This window comes from Hyaena hyaena, unplaced genomic scaffold (genome assembly GCF_003009895.1).
Source record: "Hyaena hyaena isolate Hyena2069 unplaced genomic scaffold, ASM300989v1 scaffold_33, whole genome shotgun sequence".
Taxonomy (NCBI): Eukaryota; Metazoa; Chordata; class Mammalia; order Carnivora; family Hyaenidae; genus Hyaena; species Hyaena hyaena.
In genome coordinates this window covers 300,966-320,349 of record NW_024080666.1, presented here as the reverse complement: position 1 = coordinate 320,349, position 19,384 = coordinate 300,966, and the positions used below count along the sequence as shown (strand labels likewise).

At 43.7% G+C, this 19,384-nt stretch overlaps 1 protein-coding gene across 3 annotated transcripts in view; it reads left to right on the top strand.

The window, feature by feature from the left end:
- Positions 1–14,592: 14,592 nt before the first annotated feature.
- SMAD4 (SMAD family member 4) overlaps positions 14,593–19,384 on the top strand; it is a 62,565-nt gene continuing 57,773 nt past the window's right edge. Inside the window, exon 1 of one of the 3 annotated variants that reach the window (XR_005527810.1) lies at positions 14,593–14,955. The gene's annotated coding sequence lies outside the window, so the exon portion shown is untranslated. Of the gene's footprint in view, positions 14,956–15,198; positions 15,338–19,384 lie in introns of those variants that run through there. The other 2 variants (XM_039228831.1, XM_039228832.1) reach the window with 2 other exon arrangements.

The following is a 19,384-nucleotide window of genomic DNA, read 5'->3' as shown; positions in this document are numbered from 1 at the left end:
TTTATTCTAGTATTTAATAGCATTTTTCATTTCCAGGCTTCTAGGAATTTGAAGCTATTCTTTGGTTAATGATTTCCAACTTTATTGTATTACGATAGAGAACATGGCCTTAATGGTGCTGATTTTTTCGAATTTATTGAAGTGCATGATGAGTACATGACTGATCTTTGGAGTCTTCCATACATTCTCGAAAAATGTATATTCTTTATTTGTTGAGTACAAAGCTCTCTATTAGATCGAGCTCACTAATTGAGTCATTCAAGTTAACCTACACTGCATATAAAGTCTTTGTCCCTTATGAGGTTTTCCACCTTACAGTCTACTTTGAGTAATAAGAAAGTTACTACTCTGGAAGTGTTTTGGTTCATATTTACCTGTATCTCTTTTTCCATCTCTTAGATGTCACTGGGCACCTTCCCGGGCAGTGTTGTACAACAGCATGGCAAGTGTCTGGATGCCCCTGAGCCAAGTTCGGTCCCTAAGGTTGCAGTAGTCTAGGCTCAGCTATCTCTGACCCTGCACTGCCCCTTGCTCATTTTCTTATTTTCCTTTCCCACATCTGTCTTGTTTGTTTTTATATTTCTATCTTGTCGCACAGTGACTGACACCTGGTAGGCACTCAGTAAGTATTTGTTCAGTGAAAGAGTGCATTCAAGGAGCATATAGCCTTGTTAGGAGCACAAGACACCTTTAAAAATAGTTAGAATGTATGGAGCATTGACTACATGCTCACCCTTCTCCCCACATATTACCACTCTGGTCTTATCTCCTACCTTGCTCCTCTCTCTTGCCCTGCCCCAGCTGCACTGCTGTTACTGTTGTTTTGTGAACACATCGACCTCGTTTCTGCTCCAGAATCTTTACTAAACCTGCTCTCCCCGGATTTTTGCATAGCTCGCTTCTTTACATCATTCAGGTCCCTGCTTAAATGTCCCCTATTTAGACATCCTTCCCTAGTCATCCTATCTAAACTACTTCTCATGGGGCGCCTGGGTGGCTTAGTCGGTTAAGCGTCCGACTTTCGCTTAGGTCATGATCTCGCNGTAGCTTATTGTAGAAGTTATTTCCAACTAAGGATAAAAGAACAAAGGTCAGGGGTGCCTGGATGGCTTAGTCGGTTAAGCGTCCGACTTTCGCTTGGGTCATGATCTCGCGGTTCGTGGGTTCGAGCCCCGCGTCGGGCTCTGTGCTGACTGCCAGCTCAGAGCCTGGAGCCTATTTCAGAGTCTGTATCTCCCTCTCTCTCTGACCTTCCCCTGCTCACACTGTCTCTCTCTCTCTCCTAGAAATAAAAAATATTTAAAAAAAAATAAAATACTTCTCCCCACCCTCTCTAAATCTAATCACACTCTATGGTCTTTTTTTTTTTAGTAGTAATTATCACTAATATTGTTTGTTTGGCTACATGTTGTCTGTCACCCACCAGAATGTAAGTTCTTCGAGGACAAGGAGTTTGCACACCACTGTATTGTCATCTGCAGTAGTGTCTGGCAAACAGCAGACACTCAATATATTTTTGTTGGATGAGAGAATTTTCCTTTGATCCTTGGAGGGAAACATTTTTTTAACAAGTGTGATGACACCTGCTTTTATAGAGGAAGTAATTAAAGCTGAGAAAGTTTCAGTAACTTGCCCAGGGACACACAGCAATGGAACCAAGATTTGAATACATGTCCATCTGACTCCAAAGCCCTCTGTAATCACCATTTCTATGCTACTGTCTGCTAATAAAGCCAAAAGTAATCAGGACATTAGGAAATCAAGGGTCAGTGGGGTGGCTTGTGAGATCAGCTGGGCTGGAGTCGTTAGTAGGGGAGAGTTGGGCCTCTGGATGGGATGTGGAATGGTGGAGGGAGGGAGGGCATGCAGACCCTGGGCCTGGGCCTGGGATTGTTCACATGGCCTTTTCCTTGGCTGAAGAATCAGTCGGGACTTGCCCCTGGGGATGGAGGGCAGCTGTAGGGGAGGACGGCATAAGCCCACATTCCTGGGCCTTTGGGTCAAACCCTCCGCAAGGAACTCCTGCCAAGGAGCCCGTGTGGACTGTGGCTGGCATTCTAACTAACCCATGGAGCCTCGGGCAAGTTCAGACCAACTGCAGCTCCCGGCCACACCAGTGACGTGTAGGCTGGGGAGGGCGGGCCGGCATCCAGGCTAGGAGGTGCTTTGGTCAACAGGGCACCTTTCTCAGGGGGGATCCGTGTTAGCGTTGAACCAGGCGGGGCCCACCCGGGAACCAGTCTCCCTGAAAAACCGGCGGGAGGCAAACAGCTGCCACCGCCCGTGGCCTCCAGGGCCTGTGGCCTGTGGCTGGGAGGGTGCTGACTTCTCACTTCTTTGCTGGTGAAAGATGCCTGTGGAAGCGCAGGTAGGCAGGCCGAGAAGGCGGCTTCAGGGGCGGCAGCCGCGCTCCCCCACAGCGGTGACCGTGCGTGGGCGGCAGGGGCGGAGGGCAGGAAGCGTGGGGACAGTTCACAGGCACAGCTGGGCGCAGCTTGTCCGAAGGGCCCTGGGAAGTGAAAGTCCACCAGGCAAAGGAAAGAGGAAGAGAAAACAGCAGAGGGAAGAGGTGGCCGCGGCCAATGGGGGCGAAAGAAAGACAAATCTCAGCGTGGCAGGTGTTGGGGGAGCTTCTGCTGGGCATCTTTTCTTGGAGGGGACAGCAAGGAGGGGACGCCTTTTCTTGGGGGCTGAGTCCTGGAACCAGCTTCACACATCCTTCATGCAGCCCGTTCCCAAGGCGCAGAAGCGAGGTAAGTGCTGTTCAACCACTCACAGCATCCTTGATCTTCAAACACTGCGTTTCCACCTCTGAAAAGGTGGAACTTGATTATCCTTGAACCCTTTAAAAGAAAATAGTAACTGCAATTTTCTTCCAAGGTAAAGTTAATTACTCTTCTCAAGGTTGTCTCCCAAGAAAAATGCTTTAAAATTAAGGAAAGATTTTGGTGATGTTAAGGTTTGATTCCCCCCTCCCCCCACCCAGAGTTGAAAGTTCAAAACCCTGTGCACAAATATTCATTATAAGATTCTTTTATCAACTAACATGATGCCAACTCTGCCTTTAAAAAAAATGTTTTGTTTTTGCCTTTGATGAAATTGTTATTTCCAGCACTCCCCTCCCTGCAATGTTCCCGGTTGTGCCTGTGACACTGAGTGAGACAGTTAAATGCCAGATTCACTTGTTTGGACCAGAAGCTTTCTAGTTTTAAGGCAGATCTGGAGTCTCCTAGGGGAAGGGAGAGGCTGGATGAATTTTAGGCATTTCAGTTCATTTTCTTCACCATCCAATCCCTCACCTGAAATAAAGCAAAGCACCCAGTAGGCTCACTCTGCATGTTTTCTGAATGAAAGGATGTTTGAAAAAAACCTGAGCTAATCATGGACAAGCATCTGAAGTAGGTAGCATCCCAACTGTGGACTGTCTCCTAAGTCAGTTAGTGTTCCTTCCCATTACCCACCTCAAGAAATGTTGCAGGTTAGGCCCTCGAGGTCTGGGCTCTAGAGTCTAGGGACCAGCTGTGTCACCTCACCCGAGAGCCTGTTAGAAATGTGGCCCCACCTTGGACTCATTGATCAGAACCTGCATTAAGAAAAAATTTTTTCATGTTTTATTTTACTTTTTGAGAGACAAAGGGAGACAGAGTGCAAGTAGGGCAGGGTCAGAGAGAGAGGGAGACACACAATCCGAGGCAGGTTCCAGGCTCTGAGCTGTCAGCACAGAGCCTGATGGGGACTTGAACCCACAAACCCGAGATCATGACCTGAGTTGAAGCTGGATGCTCAACCGACTGAGCCACCCAGGTGCCCTGAACCTGCATTTTAATGAGATCATGTTAAAGTGGAAGAAACACTGTTTCAAAAGCACCTGGGCCACTTTCTGAGGCATCTGGTCAGGAGGACGTTGTGGGTCCTGGCTTCAGATTTGGGCTGCAGGACTGCTTCACACCACACTCTGTGTGGACGGCTGGCGGCTGGAGAGGACTCAGGTTCCAGCTCTGCTCTTAAAGGACATCATTACATGCGCAGGTAACTTAAAAATTATTTTAAATATCCAGTCTTCTAGAAAGCTTGCAAGAGTAGTACAAAAAACTGCATATGCTTTACCCAGATTCACAAATGACTAACATTTTGCCACAAACACTTTAACATTTTCTCTTTATGCTTATATATTATTTTGGAACTACTGGAAGGCTAGCTACATACACACATGGCTTTCCTCTTAATACTTCAGTACGTCTTACTAAAAACAAGGACATTCTCTTCTATCACCATAACACCAGTGCCAGATTCGGGATGGGGGGCAAGGAATGCCTGAGTCGTGGCCCTGAGAGGGCTTCCTAGGAGCCTTGCACACTATTGTTGCTCAAATCAGGAAACCTTACATGGATTCACTACTATTATCTGATCTGCTGCCATATTCCAGTTCTGTCAGTTGTCCTACTAATGTCCCACTTCTTCCAACCCCAGTTCAGGATCACGCACAGCATTTGATTGTCATGGAACAGTTCCTCAGTCTGTTTTTCATGACACTGACATGTTTGAAAAATATAGACCAATTATTTTGTACAATTTTCCCTGCTATGGGGACAAGTTATTTTTAATCGCTTGAGAGTTCAGTTTCACCACCTATAGATTGAGAATAGTGCCTGCTTCGTGTTGAATTGAAGAAATTAAAACACGTTATAGACTTGACGTGTGCAGGTGTAGGTGGATTAAAAAGTTAGCGAATACGGATTAGGCACTTGTCAGCACCATGTTATGCGCTTTACAGGCATTATGCTCAGAGCCCTCCCTATGGCTCAGTGACACAACAGGCTTTATTTTTATCCCTGTTTCACAGATGAAGAAACTGAGACTTAGAATGCTTTTCCCTGTCTCATAGTTAGTAAGGAGTGAAATGAGGACCTGAACCAAGTGAGGCTGCCCCCAGGGGCAGCTATTTGCTTAGTAACCTTGCTAGTGATGCTTACCTAAAATGTAACGGGTTTGTTTGTTTTTTTTTTTTTTGAGCAGCAGGTAAAAGTTTATTAAAGTATAAGATCAGAAAGGAAGAATAGAAGGAAAGCTCTTTTTACAGAGGGGGGCATTCGAAAGTGAATGTCCCCTAAAACGTAACTTTTTAAGATAAAATTTACATAACATGAAGCTTACCATTTTAATCATTTTATTTCCCCCACCTTTATTGAGAGATAATTGACATAAAGCATTGTATAGGTTTAAGGTGTACAATGTGATGGTTTTATACGTGTATAACATTAGTTTAATACATCACTCACCTCACATAATTATAATTTCTTTTGGTGGTGAGAACATTCAAGATCTTAGCAACTTTCAAGCATATAATACAGTATTGTTAACTATAGTCACCATGCTATATGTTAGATCCCTAGAATGTATTCGTCTTATAACTGGAAATTGGTATCCTTTGACCAACATTTCCTCATTTCTCCAACCCTTGACAACCACCATTCGACTCTGTTTCTATGAATTTTAACCATTTTATTTATTTGTTTGTTTGCTTTTGGGGAAGTCTAGTTGACACACAACACAATGCTACATTAGTTTCAGGTGCATGTGTTTTAACCATTTTAAAAAGTGTACAATTTAGTCTTTTAATATGTTCACAATGTTGTACAACCATCAGCACTGTGTAATTCCAGAACATTTCCATTACCTCAAAGAGAAACCCCATGTCTTTCAATTCCCTTCCTCTCCTATCCTGTGACAATGCTAATGTGCCAAGCTACTTTCTGTTTCTATGGATGTGCAAATATACACAATGGAATACTACTGAACAATAAAAAGGAGCTAACTACTGATACACGCCATGACATTTTGAATCTCAAAAACATCCTCCTGAGTAAAAAAAAAAATCCAGATGCAAAAAATTACATGTTGTAAGATTCCATTTATATGGAATTTTGGAAAAACCAAAACCTTAAAAACAGGAAGCAGGCAGCAGCAGCTGTTGCCTGGGGCCAGGAATATGGGGGTGGGGATTGACTGCAAAGGGGCAGAAGGGAACGTTTTGGAGTGCTGGCAGGGTTCTAAACTTGACTGTAGTAATGGTTGTACAATGTATACATTTACCCAATTTCATCCAACTCTTTACCTTAAAAAGTTTGTACATGTAAGTTGTACCTCAGTAAAACTGTAAAACTCAAACATATCTGTCCCCCAGTGGAGTTCAACTCATGAGCATGTCTTGCTTCATAGTCTGGCTCCAAATCTTTCTTCCCAGCCTCATCTCTCACCTCTCTGCATTCATTTAACAAACATTCTCTGACACTTGTGTGGAAGGCCCTCAAGAGAACCTTTGTCCTCAGGGACAAAGGAACTTACAGCCTAGTCTAGGAGCAGAAAGAAAGGGCACCCAATCCCGACAAATGGCAGGGATCCTAGAGGATCACCAAGTCTTTTTTTATTACATATATATATATATATATATTTATTTATTTATTTATTTATTAGTACCTATCATGGGGCTCGAACTCATGAACCCAAGATCAAGATCAGGAGTCCCATACTCTTCTGACTGAGCCAGCCAGGCACCCTGATTATTGATAGAGTCTTAAAGGAAAGGAATGACCATATACATTCCAGTCACTTTGAATTTCAAGTTTGAATCAAGTTTCAGTTTAATTTTTTGAATAGGTAATGCATCTACATGGTTCAGAAATAAAAGAAATTATACGGTGAAGTTTCCTCCCATCCATTCCTCACTCTACTCCATACAGCCATCAATGTTATAAACACATATTATTTTCCCTCTTTTATGATGGAAAAGATGGAAAAGCATAATATACACATTATTTTGGACTTTGCATTGTCATTTGGCAGTAAACCTTTGAGATCTTTCCATATGGGTACAGTGAAAACTTCCACTTTAATTATAGCTATCGAATATTCCATTGTACGGATGTTCCATAATTTATCTATCCAGTCTCCTTTTGGTGAACATTTGAGTTATTTCCAACAGTCTGCTATGGCCAACAACACTGTAACGTGTACCCTCTTAAACATGGTGTATTGTGTTTTGTTTTGTTCATATATGACAAGTATATGTATGGCTATATACTGATTCCACAAACACACCAATCACTTTCATATCTATAGCCTGTTTTCTCTGCCTTGAAAGTCCTCACTCAATCCTATTCTACTGGCCAACTCCTACTTTACCTCAAAATGCAACTCAAATGTCACTTTCTTATGAAGGCTTCTGAACTCTGGCAAGCTAAAGTTGCTCCTTCTTTGTTTTCTCACAGTATTCTGTGTCCACCTAATCAGAATTATCTATTAACACTTCACTCCTCCTCCACTAGACTTGGAGCCACTCAAGGGCATGTGCTATAGATTTATCTCAGAATCAGTTAGTTCTTGGTACCTGGTAGGTATTGAATAAAATGTGCATTGTGTGAATGGTTAGGGCTCACAGAGGGGTACGTACTGCTCCTGTCCCTTGCTTTCAGCTGCCTCTTGGTCTCTGTTCATACTTAGAGGACTGCAGCCAGACAAAGGTGGGCTGTGATTTCCCTTCCCCTCCCACGCAATTCCTTCCTGCCTGCCTCCACCCCTTTCCCCCACTTGGGACTCTGTCCACAGCTGCCTTTGTCGCCCTTGCTGGATCTGGCAAGGACAGCAGCTATTATAGCTTTTTAGCAGATTAAAATAAATAAATAAATAAATAAATAAATAAATAAATAAATAAAATGGAGCATTGGCTCTACCCATCTTCTCTTTTCTTAATCAAGTCTTCAGTCTCCTAGAGAGGAAAGAACAAATCACTTGATAGTCAAATGCACACCAGTCGCTCTCAAACATAATTTCCTATACGTTAAGCCAAAGGAGATGACAGTTTACTATAGTCCTTTTAGAGAGTGAGAAAGAATTACAGTGTTTAGGTTAATCAATGTTAAAAGATTTTCAAGGGCAACTTAGATTATTTTTTAAAACATTGGGTTAACTCTAAAATGTCATCATGCCTAACTCATGGCTTGAGCTGTCAATTGCTACATTGTTTCCACATTAAAAATTATTCTTTTGAGGTGCCAGGCTGGCTGGTGGCTCAGTCAGTTGGGCATCCAACTCTTTCTTTTAATGTTTATTATTTATTTTTTTTGAGAGACAAGAGAGACAGAGCATGAGCAAGGGAGGGGCAGAGAGAGAAGGAGACATGGAATCTGATGCAGGCTCTAGGCTCTGAGCTGTCAGCACAAAGCCCAATGTGGGGCTCGAACTCATGAACTGTGAGATCATGACCTGAGCCAAAGTCAGACGCTTAAGTGACGGAGCCACCCAGGTGCCCCATAAGCATCCAACTCTTGATCTCAGCTCAGGTCATGATCTCACAGTTTGTGGGCTCAGCGCTGACAGCGAATAATTCTTTTAAAGTTTTATTTATTTATTTGGAAAGAGAGAATATGAGCAGGGGAGGGAAAGGGAGAGAGAGAGGGAGAGAGTGAGGGAGAGAGAGAGAGAGAGAGAGGATCCCAAGCAGGCTCTGCAGTATCAGCACAGAGCTCTATGTGGGGCTTGAACCCATGAACTCCCATGAACTCTGAAATCATGACCTGAGTGGAGATCAAGAGCTGGATGCTTAAACAACTGAGCCACCAGCACACTCCTACATTAAAAATTATTCTATTTCTTCCTCAGTGGGCAGTGCTGGAGGTGGGACGTCTCTGTCTCCAGCTCTAGGATGCAAACATAAAAGCTCTGTGTTCTCTTACCCTGGGAAAGGTCCATTTCACAGGATATGAGCCATCAAAGAAAACAAAAGGGAACAAGAGCCCAGGTCAGAGACGGATGTAGGAACTGAGTGAGATGTTTCACCTGAAGAAGTCTCAGGAAAGGTGGTAGCTTAGGTCCCCTGGGGTGCCTGGCACTGTAATCTTCAAAATTTCTTGCCTGTATGCCTCCTAAAAGAAATTTGAGAAACCATGTTTCTTCTTGTACCTTTAAAGGTCATATCTAAAACGTTTCATCTTAAGTTTAAATAATGGCAAAGTTTGTTATTTCTGGCATATTGTAAGTATTGGCATTTTAAAATAAGATTGTTACATCATTCTGTAAGTGTATCCAAGGGAATCTAAAATATCATAATGCATTTATCATCTATTTAAAAAATACATGAACAAGCTTTTCTTAAAAAGAAATTCTATATCACTCTTTTTCTCCCTTATCTTGTACTTCCATTCCACTTGCTCCTGAACATTTTAATATAAAATTTTAGGCTGGGAAGTCTTTCATTGATCAGCCTATCATATTTCCCTAAAAATTAAAAAAAAAATCTTTGATTGAGTCTCTAAGTTTAAAACACTCATCTTGATTGTATTCTTAATACAATTTTGAATACCTAATTGGTGTAAACAACATAAAATATTATAAATTTTGATGAACTATTGAAATTAAAATGTAGGCTATTTCTGCTGTAATAAGACAGGTTAGAAGCATGAAACACCGTGTTCATTTATCCAACAAATAATTATCAAGAACCTCCTACATGTCAATAGTCACTCTAGTCACTTGGGATATATTAGTAAACACTACCGATAAATCCTGCCCTTGTGGGGCCTACATTCTAGTGGGGGTAAGAGACAATAAGCAATAAGCATAAATGTAAGTAAGTAATACAGTACATGAGAAGAGCTATGAGGAGAGACAGAGCAGGTTAAGGGGAATCTGGAGTATAGGGTAGGATGCAAAGTGAGTTATGGTTTTAAAAAGGCTAGGGTGGGCTTCATTGAGAAGATGACGTTTGACTAAAGAGGGTTAGGGAGTTAGCACTGCAGATATCTGGGAGAGATGTGGGCCAGGCAGAGGAAAGAGCCAACACAAAGGCCCTAATCTGAGAATGTGGCCAGTATCTTCTAGGGTCAGTAAAGAAAGTTAGTAAGGCTGCAGCAGATTCATCCAAGGGAAGAACAGGAGAGGAGATTAGAAAGGTAGTAGTGATTGGGGTAGAATGGTGGTGCAAATCCTGTGGAGCCCTGTAGACTGCTTATAAGGACACCGTCTTTTACTCTGAGTGAAATGAGGAGCCATTGCAGGGATTTAAGCAGAGGAACGACATCATTATGTTTTAGGAGGGTCGCTCTGGTTATTACGTGGAGGATAGATTCTAAGGAGCAAGACAGGAAGCAGGGAGAGCTTTTAGAAGACAAATCCAAACATGAGTTGGTGGTGGCTCAGACCAGGGAGGAAGCAGTGGAGATGGTACGGGATGCTCTGAATCTGGACTGGACACTGGACGTAAAAGAACGAGGGAAGGCAGCATGCCCCCAGGGATTTTGATCCAAGCAATTCTGAAGGATAGACTTGTCATCAATGAGATAGGAAAGTTGGTGGGCTGAACAGGTATAAGGGAGAATGTTTTTCAGTTTGTGGCATCAGTTTGAGATGTACAGTAGATTGCTGGATATCAGAAACTGGAGTTCAGATGAGAAGTCTGGGCTGAGTATATAAATTTGGAAATATCATCATATGTGATGGTATCATATATCTCTGATGATATTGAAAGTTAGGAGACTTAATGAGATCACCAATGAAATGAGTATAGATAGAAAGGAGACGCAGTCCAAGGGATGAGCCCTAGGTCATTGCAAAGAGAATCAACAAAGAAGAAATAATACAGGGAAAAGGGATCAGAGATGAAGGAGGAAAACCGAGAGGATGTAGTTAAGAAAAAAAAAGGTGAATCAAGTAATCAGCTGTGTTAGGTGTTACAGACAGGCCAATTAAAATGAAAATTGTGAATAGATCAATGGACTTAGACAATATGAAGTTCATGATTGACCTTGACTAGAATAGTTTTGATAGAGTAGTAAGGATGAAAGCATGAATGGAGTTGGTTTAAGAGCAAGTGAGAGACCTGCTCAGCTGGAAACCTAAAATATGCCACATGTATAACCTTGTGTGCATTGTTATGATTCTATTACATATGTACCTGTAGTGTTATCACAGGTATTATATTGGGCATGTTTTTGAACTGTATATAAATTCTTTCATATGGCATGTACTCTGCTGCTACAGAGAGGAGGAGAGCTAGAGACAGAAAGTATGGAAAACTCTTTTGAAGTTTTGTTGGAATTGAAGTAGACACGAGGCAGTAGCTGACCATGGAAGTGGGTCAAAGAGGTTTTGTATGATTGGGGAAATAACAGCTGCTTGTAAACTGGATAGGAATGACCCAGTACAGAGGGAAACGTTGATAATTAGAAGGGGGCAGATACTTGCTGGAGTCATGGTGATGATCTTGATTGGGGTTCGTTGCCTTAGCAGAGGGACTGGCTTTAGCTAGGAGCATGGAAAATTCAACCACGTACTGGAGGGGAAGATGGAGAAGAGGGTGTAGATGTTAGTATGAGGGTATGGATAGATGAGATCGTGGGATTTTGTGGAGATTTTCATCTCATTGTTTCAATTTTCTCAATGAAATAGGAAGCAAGGTTACTAACTGAGAATAAGGATGAAAGGGAAGGAGATGGAGGTTAGAGGACAGAGAGGTATGACATCCAGAAGAATGGAGGAGTGAAGTGGGAGTCTGGGGCAGCACCAAGGTCCCACTGGAGGTTGACTGAGAGATTAAAGTGAAACTAACCAGTGTGATTGTGTTCTAGCCACATTCAGATGCACGAGTGCTGGTGTGGAGCAGGTGGGGAGCTGGCTTGATCAGGACTGTGGTTTTGCCTAACAAGCACAACAAAAGGGGAAGAGCTTGCCGGGGTAGGGTGTGTGTGCAGGGGAGTGACTGTAATGGCTGGCCAGATATTTAACCTGGGTAAGGATGGGAGAGAGGATATATACTTTGAACATCTGCTGCAAGATTTGGAAATGAGATAGTGTTCCGAGTATATTTGAAATTGTGACTATGATGAGTTGCAAAGTTTGATAAGGCTCCTACGATTATGCCCATGGGAGGGAGTGGCTGAGTTAGGGAAGGACAGGCTCGTTGGAGGAGAAGTCAAAGAACTGAGAGGTCAGGGTATTGCAAAGATCATCATGTACATTATAAGCACCTAGGATTAAGACAGAAGTGGTATTGGAGTGAAGGACAGAGCAAATGGTGAAAAAAATGAAGAGGAATGAAAGCAACGATGAGGAGTACTGGATAGCAGATGTAAAGCTGCAGGTTAGTAGGGAGAGAGGGGGGCGGTCTGTTGAGGAGCGAGGAGGACCCCACTTCCAGGCACAGTCTAAGAGGCTTATGATTGAAAACACAGTTACCAGTACTTTCATAGGGAAAGGGAAAGCACTGTCCCAGGGGAAAAATCAGATTTCCCTTAAGCAAGAAATTGAAGAGAACTTGAAGATAAATTCTGAGGAGGCTGGGATTACAGGGCTTATTACTTGCATAAATAAATAGTGTAGTGGATTCTAACGTGGCCTCACATGATCCCTGCCTTCCTATGTGGTCTCCTTCCCTTGAGTAAGGGCGGGACTTGTGATTTGCTTCTGGGCCATAGAGTATGGAAGGGGCGCCTGGGTGGCTCCGTCAGTTAAGCGTCTTGAGTTCAGTTCAGGTCATGATCTTGATGTTCTTAAGTTCGAGTCCCGCGTCAGCCTCTGTGCTGACAGCTCAGAGCCTGGAGCCTGCTTCAGATTCTGTGTCTCCCTGTCTCTCTCTCAAAAATAAATAATCATAAAAAAAAATAGAGTATGGCGAAGGTGACAGGATATATCTAATTATGCATATATGATTACATCACATAAGGCTGTTACCAGTGTCTTACACTGAGAATCTTCCCCTTGCTGGCTTTGAAGAAGCAAGCTGCTATACTGACAAAGTACTGAAGGGACCTCCAGCTGACAGTGAGCAAGGGACTAAGGCCCTCAGTCCTGTGCAGCCTGCAGGGAACTGAATGCTCCCAATGACAGCTTGGAAGTGCATCCCTTCCCCGCCAACCTTCAGTGTGTGATCTTGCAGAGGACCCCGCTAAGCCATGCCTAAACTCCTGACCCGTAGACACTGTGAACTAATAAATGTGTGTTTTAAGCTGCTAAAGTTGTGGCTATATTGTCATACAGCAATAAATAACGAATACAGATGGGAATGGAAGAGGTTTAGTTATACCAATGTTACTGTTTAACATTGGTATATTAACATTATATATACCATTACATTAACATTATATATAACATTAACATATACCTCCTTCTGAGGTATACCACCTAGGCACCACGTGTTGATCTTTTACGAAATCACCTAGTTAGACCTTCCTTCGGTTTTGTTGATAGCAAAAGACTGGAAACCACCTGACTTGCAGAAGAATTTATAACCCGTTCATTTGGGTCACTCACTTCCACATCACGGACACCAATTTCTGAATTGTCCCTTTGAACTGTCCTGGAGGTTTCTACGTCTTGAGTTGATGTATCTTAATGGGTGAGAGTTTTACTTTTCTTCCATCAGGTGGAAGGACAGTTTTGAAAGGGGGCACTCTGTCCTCAAGTGATTTTTAGTAAATAGTACATATAGCAGTGGAAGATGTGTAAATGGAGTCCCTAAAACCTACTCTTGGAAAGTCTTCCTGAACCCCAGGAGTAGGGAACACCAGTGAACATGACAGTTGTAGAGGCTTTCTGGTAGATGAAGTAAGAGCCCAGGACGTGATGGTGGGTGAGACAGCATGGGAATAGGAGGTGGGACACTCTGTGTGAAAGGTACGAGGGCGACATATGACTTTACGACTTCCCAATAATTAGCTTCCGTGGGACCCCCAACAGAAGTATTTCTGTGGTGGTAAAAAAGTAAAATAAAAATTCAAAAATATACAATTAGTATGTGTTTTCTGAAACGTGTAAAATACAAAATAAACGCAGGCATCTTGGAAAGCTTTCAAACAAAGTATTAATTCAAGAGCAGAGTTTATGCCTCTCCCTACCCAACGGGTAACCTAGTTAACAGGTATGTTGTAGGTCTGGAAGGTCCCTTCCAACTCTGAGGTTTCACCTAGATCTCTTCCACTCACTTTTCATAGCACCTGGTCAGACTCTCAAATGTGTGATTCCTTGACTCTCCCGTGCAGCTCTCCAGCCCAAAAAGGGATTTGGCAAATTTAAACACCTTTGGATGCAGTAATCCAAGGCTGGCGAAAAGGGAAGGAAGGTGCGGTCGTCGCCTGTTTCTTCCCTATGTAAACCGCGACAACCCCCTTCTCCCCGGAGCTGGCTGTCCGAGTCTAATTTTTGTGGCCGCAGGTCCTCAAAACACAAGGCCCGGCGGATCGCTATTTAGAAAGACTTACTGGACGCCCACTCCGTTCCAAGCTCTCCAGCGCTGCTTGCGTACTGTTGTGTAAAGGGGTGCCAGTTTCTCTGATGAACACACTGCGCGCAGCCTCTGCGGGGCAGCGCCCTCCGCCAGGGCCGGAGCCCAGACCGGGACTCCGGGCAGCGGGCCGACTGGCGCTGCCTCACGAGCGCCTGCGCAGAGCGACCCTCCCGTCACTCCGGGCGGGAGGCGGGGGCAGCCGGGAGAAAGGAAAGCTGCAGGGGGAAAAAGGGCCAAACCCTGAAGTTACCCGGATGTGGTCTCTGTGCGCGCATGCTCAGTGTCCTTTCGACAAGTTGGCAGCAACAACACGGCCCTGGTCGTCGTCGCCGCTGCGGTAACGGAGCGGCTCGGGTGGCGGAGCCCGCGTTCGCGCCCGCCCGCTCTCCTCGGGAGGCCCTTCCCGCCCTCCCCTCGACTCCACGGCCGCCCAGGGGGCGGGAGCGGGGGAGGGGAGCCGGGCGCCCCGCGAGAGAGGCCCCCCGGTCGCGGGGCGGCCCGGGAGCTCTAGGCAGCCCGCGCGGGCAGCAGCGCGGCGCCGAGGAGGGGCGGCCCGGCCCGGACGCGGCGGGGCCGGGGCCGAGGAGCGCTCCGCGCCGCCAGGGGAGCGACTGGCTCTGCGCTCCCGCGGACGAGCCGCGGCGGGAGAGCGGACACTCCTCGCCATCGCCCGAGCCCAGGTAACGCGCCATGTCCCCTCCCCTTCCCCCGGCCGGGCCCGCGCACCCCGCCCGCGGCTTCCCCGCCCCGGGGCGGGCTCCCGGCGGCAGCGGCGGCGGCGGCGGCGGCGGCGGCCCGGAGCGAGCAGGAGGCCGGCGGGTGCGCCGGGAGAGCGAGCGCGGCCCCCTGACGGGCCGGGCCGGCGGGGCCGCGGGGCCTGGCGTCCCTCGCGCCCCGAGGTGTGTCCTGCGGCCGCGAACTCCCCTTGCGGTTGGTGGCAGAATCAAGTTAAAGTCGGACCCGGACTCCTGCTGCGGCCGCCGCTTCTCTTTGTTGTTCTTGAGTAGTTTCGCTGTCCGCCCCGGCCGGGCGCGCTGGGCTGGCTGGAGTGTTTCGCCTTAGGTATAAATGAAAGTTGTAAATGGCTGGTCTTATTTTCTTTTCTTAAGCAAATTTTTGTTTTTCTCTTTGTCCTTTACTTTCCCTTCCTGGTTGTGTCATTCCAGTTTATGTTTCTGGCTTTGATTTGCTTACTTACTTTTTGAGTATTACGGGTGATGGCGGTATGCGGGACACGTTCTCGGCACCTAACTGACCCACCCCCACCTTCCACTCCTAACAAAAAAATAAAGGACGGTAGTTTATTTTATTGCTAGGATTACGAGTACTGAGCGTGAAATTGGTATACGATGTAGGGCGGTGGCTGCATCATAGCCCCAAACTGCTGTTATAATCTCTCAGGCAAGATTTTCAAAGAAATGGGTGTGTTTGGTTAACTTGAAAGATTTCTTTGAGGGTATAGAGAGGTTTTTTAAACTCTCTTGGTGATTGATAGCTCTTTTCCCCCTGAGAATACTAGTAAAATTTTTAATGACTGTATTTGTTTCTAATTAATTTATTTTGAATTTAGTTTCCTAATGCCTTTCGATTTTGCACCATAGTTTTAAGGTGAAACTGCCCGTTTGTCCGGAATTACAAATATAAGATGATGTGGAATCATTTTAATTAGTCTGAGTTGATTTTCTAAAGGCATGTAATCTGGGCTAATTTTGTTAACAACCTCTGAATTTTGCCAAAATTAGCATCTCTTTAGCATCAATAGCAGTTTGATAATGCGGATTTTAAGAAGTAGGTTCAGTATTTTTTGTTGGAAGAAACCATGTACCGTTAATAGATAATAAAGAAAGGCATACTTTTCATACAGCAATTAGATTTAGAATATTGCAATGGAATACAGTTTATTGTGGATTTCATTAACTGCCTTTGCCTTGTTGTTCTGAGACTATATTTCAGCTGAAATATAGCATAGGAAGTTCCACTGAGTAACTTTTTTTTTTCTGCTAAGGACTTTTATTTCTTATTTTCTCTTTGGAAAGTTCTGATATGCTAAGTACATGACATTTCAAGTTGTAAGTGATTGATACAATTAACTTTTAAAATATGATATCCTGTTAATGCTTCTTAAATTTGTTTTCTTTATGATTTTTTTCTTAACCGGGTTTGTAACTGAGTGAGCTGTGTAATACAGGTAGGCTAAGCACTTAGATTTGCAGTATCTTTAGATCTAAAGGTGCTAATGAATTATGTAAGTTTCAGTTGTTGGAATTAAAACTAAAAGCCTTTCTAGAGAAAATTGATACAACATTTGTGAGTCTATTAATAGAAGTGGCTTTTTCTTTGCTTTCCAGGTTTTGAGGTGAGGTTGCGTTAAAGAGGTATTACATTTTAATTTTTTGATTTTCAGAGTGGGAGTGCCTAATAGAAACTTCTCTGTTTAGCTAAGTGCCTGCATTGTAAATCTTGAACTTAGAAAAAATTGCAAATCATTTTCAGATTTAGTGAAAATTTGGGCTGAGAAGGTGAAATTTTTGAATACCTTTTATATGGATCTTTGGCCTTTTATGATGGCTTTGCTGCTTGAAGCAATTCTGCTTATACTATAAAGCAGCAAACCTTATTTCAAAAACTTGTGCTTCACTTTTTAAAGCTACATTTTACTTGAGCTATTTCTTTGTGTGTGAATTATTTTTTCTGCATTCCTCTTTAGATCTCCGTTCCCCCCCCCCCCCCCCCCCCCCCCATTAAGAGCAAGTATTAAACTAATTTATGCTGCCCAGTCACACTCCACCTCTCTGGCTTGGAAGCTGTTTTTTCTGATTGAGCTGGTGTTATAGTAACATCATTAGACACTATTCTAATTGAGCTCTGAATTGCTGAGGCCCCTACTAGGGCAGTTAACCCCACAGGATCTGCCTCGTTCATTACCTTTAAAATGCATATTTAATTTTGTCTAAGCTTTTGCCTATTTTGGTGAGAGTATACATTATTTTTCTTATGTTTAAACTTATTTCAGTTCTATTTTGGCCCTCTCTAGCTCATGTCTAACTTTTTTTCATTTTTCATTCAGAGATTTTTAGAGTGAATGGTTCTTTAAACATCTTATGTTGGCATTTCAGTGCTCATTGTACATGTTTTGATTTCCTTTTTTTCTAGAAGATTGTGTAGTTAGGCAGAAATTTTTGTTTTGCTTAAGTGATAATTAAAGGTGACTCTGGGGGTGCCTAGGTGGCTCAGTTCATTAAGCGTCTGCCTTTGGCTCAGGTCATGATCTCGCAGTTCATGAATTCGAGCCCTGTGTCAGGCTCTGTGGTGTCAGCTCAGGGCCTGGAGCCCGCTTTCGGTCTGTCTCCCTCTGTCTCTGCCTCTCCCCTGCTTGTGCTCAAAAATGAATAAACATTAAAAAAAATAAATGTGGGGCGCTTGGGTGGCTCAGTCGGTTAAGCTTCCAACTTCAGCTGAGGTCATCATCTCAGGGTTCGTGGGTTGGAGCCCCACATCCGGCTCTTTGCTGACAGCTCAGAGCCTGGAACCTGCTTCGGATTCTGTGTCTCCTTCTCTCTCTGCCCCTTTCCTGCTCCTACTGTCTCTATCTCTCTGTCAAAAATAAATTAAAAAATTGCCTGCGTGGCTCAGTCGGTTGAGCGTCTGACTTCGGCTCAGGTCATGATCTCGAGGTTCGTGGATTCGAGCCCCGCGTCGGGCTATGTGCTGACAGCTCAGAGCCTGGAGCCTTTTTCAGATTCTGTGTCCCCCTCTCTCTCTGACCCTTCCCTGCTCATGCTCTCTCTCTCTCAGAAATAAATAAAACATTAAAAAAAGTAAATGTGACTCTGAAGTGATGTTTAATCTTGTGTAAAACTAACATGACTAAGACCGTTTCATTGATTTCATTATTTTCTGCACTAAATGAAAGGTATAGGACTTAGATCAGCATAACAGAATTTAATTTTGTTAAATTATCAAATTTAGGGCTCTTTACTCAACAGGTGATGAAGATTCAATTGCTTTAAAAAGGGAAAAACAGTTGACAAATATGTCTAGATATTCATTTGAACAACTTTCAGTATGATACTGTTTGCATCATAATATGACAAAACATATGCTTGATAATGAGTCAGATTAAGTATTTTTGGATTTTTTCCTCATTTTAAAAATGTGTAATTTTGGTGATGGGAAAAGTGGCTGAATTCCAGTTTCTCAGGAACAAGGTATTTTAGGTTGTGTCACCTTGACACTATTATGTGGTATGTTTTGCATCCAAGAAAATTTAACCATAAGAGTGGATGGAAACTAGGGTGGTACTTATGTAAAACTAAGAGGATAGGTGTTCAGAATCTTAATTTAAGTCTTGATTATTTGCTACTACAAATGATATAGGTCAGATAGTTAGCTACAAGAGACTGATTTATAAAGAGTGTCTATTGGGGTGCATGGGTGCCTCAGTCAGTTGACAATCCGACTCTTGATTTTGGCTTAGGTTGTGGTCCCAGGGTGGTGGTGCTGAGCATGGAGCCTACTTTAGATTCTCTCCCCCTCCCTCTCCCTTCTCCTTCTCTCCCTCTCTCCCGCTCTCCTTCTTTCCCTCTCTCCCTCTGCCTGTACCTCCCTCCCCCCTCTGCTTTCTTCCTGGCTTCTGTTCGCTCTCTCAAAAGAAAGTGTTTATTATAACATCTCAATTTAAAGTTGGTGATAATTGGGGGCGCCTGTGTGGCTCCGTGGGTTAAGTGTCCACCTTTGGCTCAGATCATAATCTCACGATCTGTGAGTTCAAGCCCTACATCAGGCCCTGTGCTGATAGCTCAGAGCCTGGTGCTGTTTCAGATTCTGTGTCTCTTTCACTCTCTGCCTCCTCCCCTGCTCTGTCCTTCTCTCTCAAAAATAAACATTAAAAAAAATTTTTTTAAGTTGGTAATAATTGCAAATCCATTTAGGCTCAAAGACTGTGTTAAATGAAAACTGCATTTTAGAAAACTTGTAACTGTGGGATTCATCTTTTTATTACTTTTTAACTCCCAAGATTTGGGACAGTGGTTCTCGACTTAGGCTGCATTTTGAAATCTTTTGGGGAGCTTTGCAGACTACTGGTGGCTGGATTCCATCTCCAGAAAT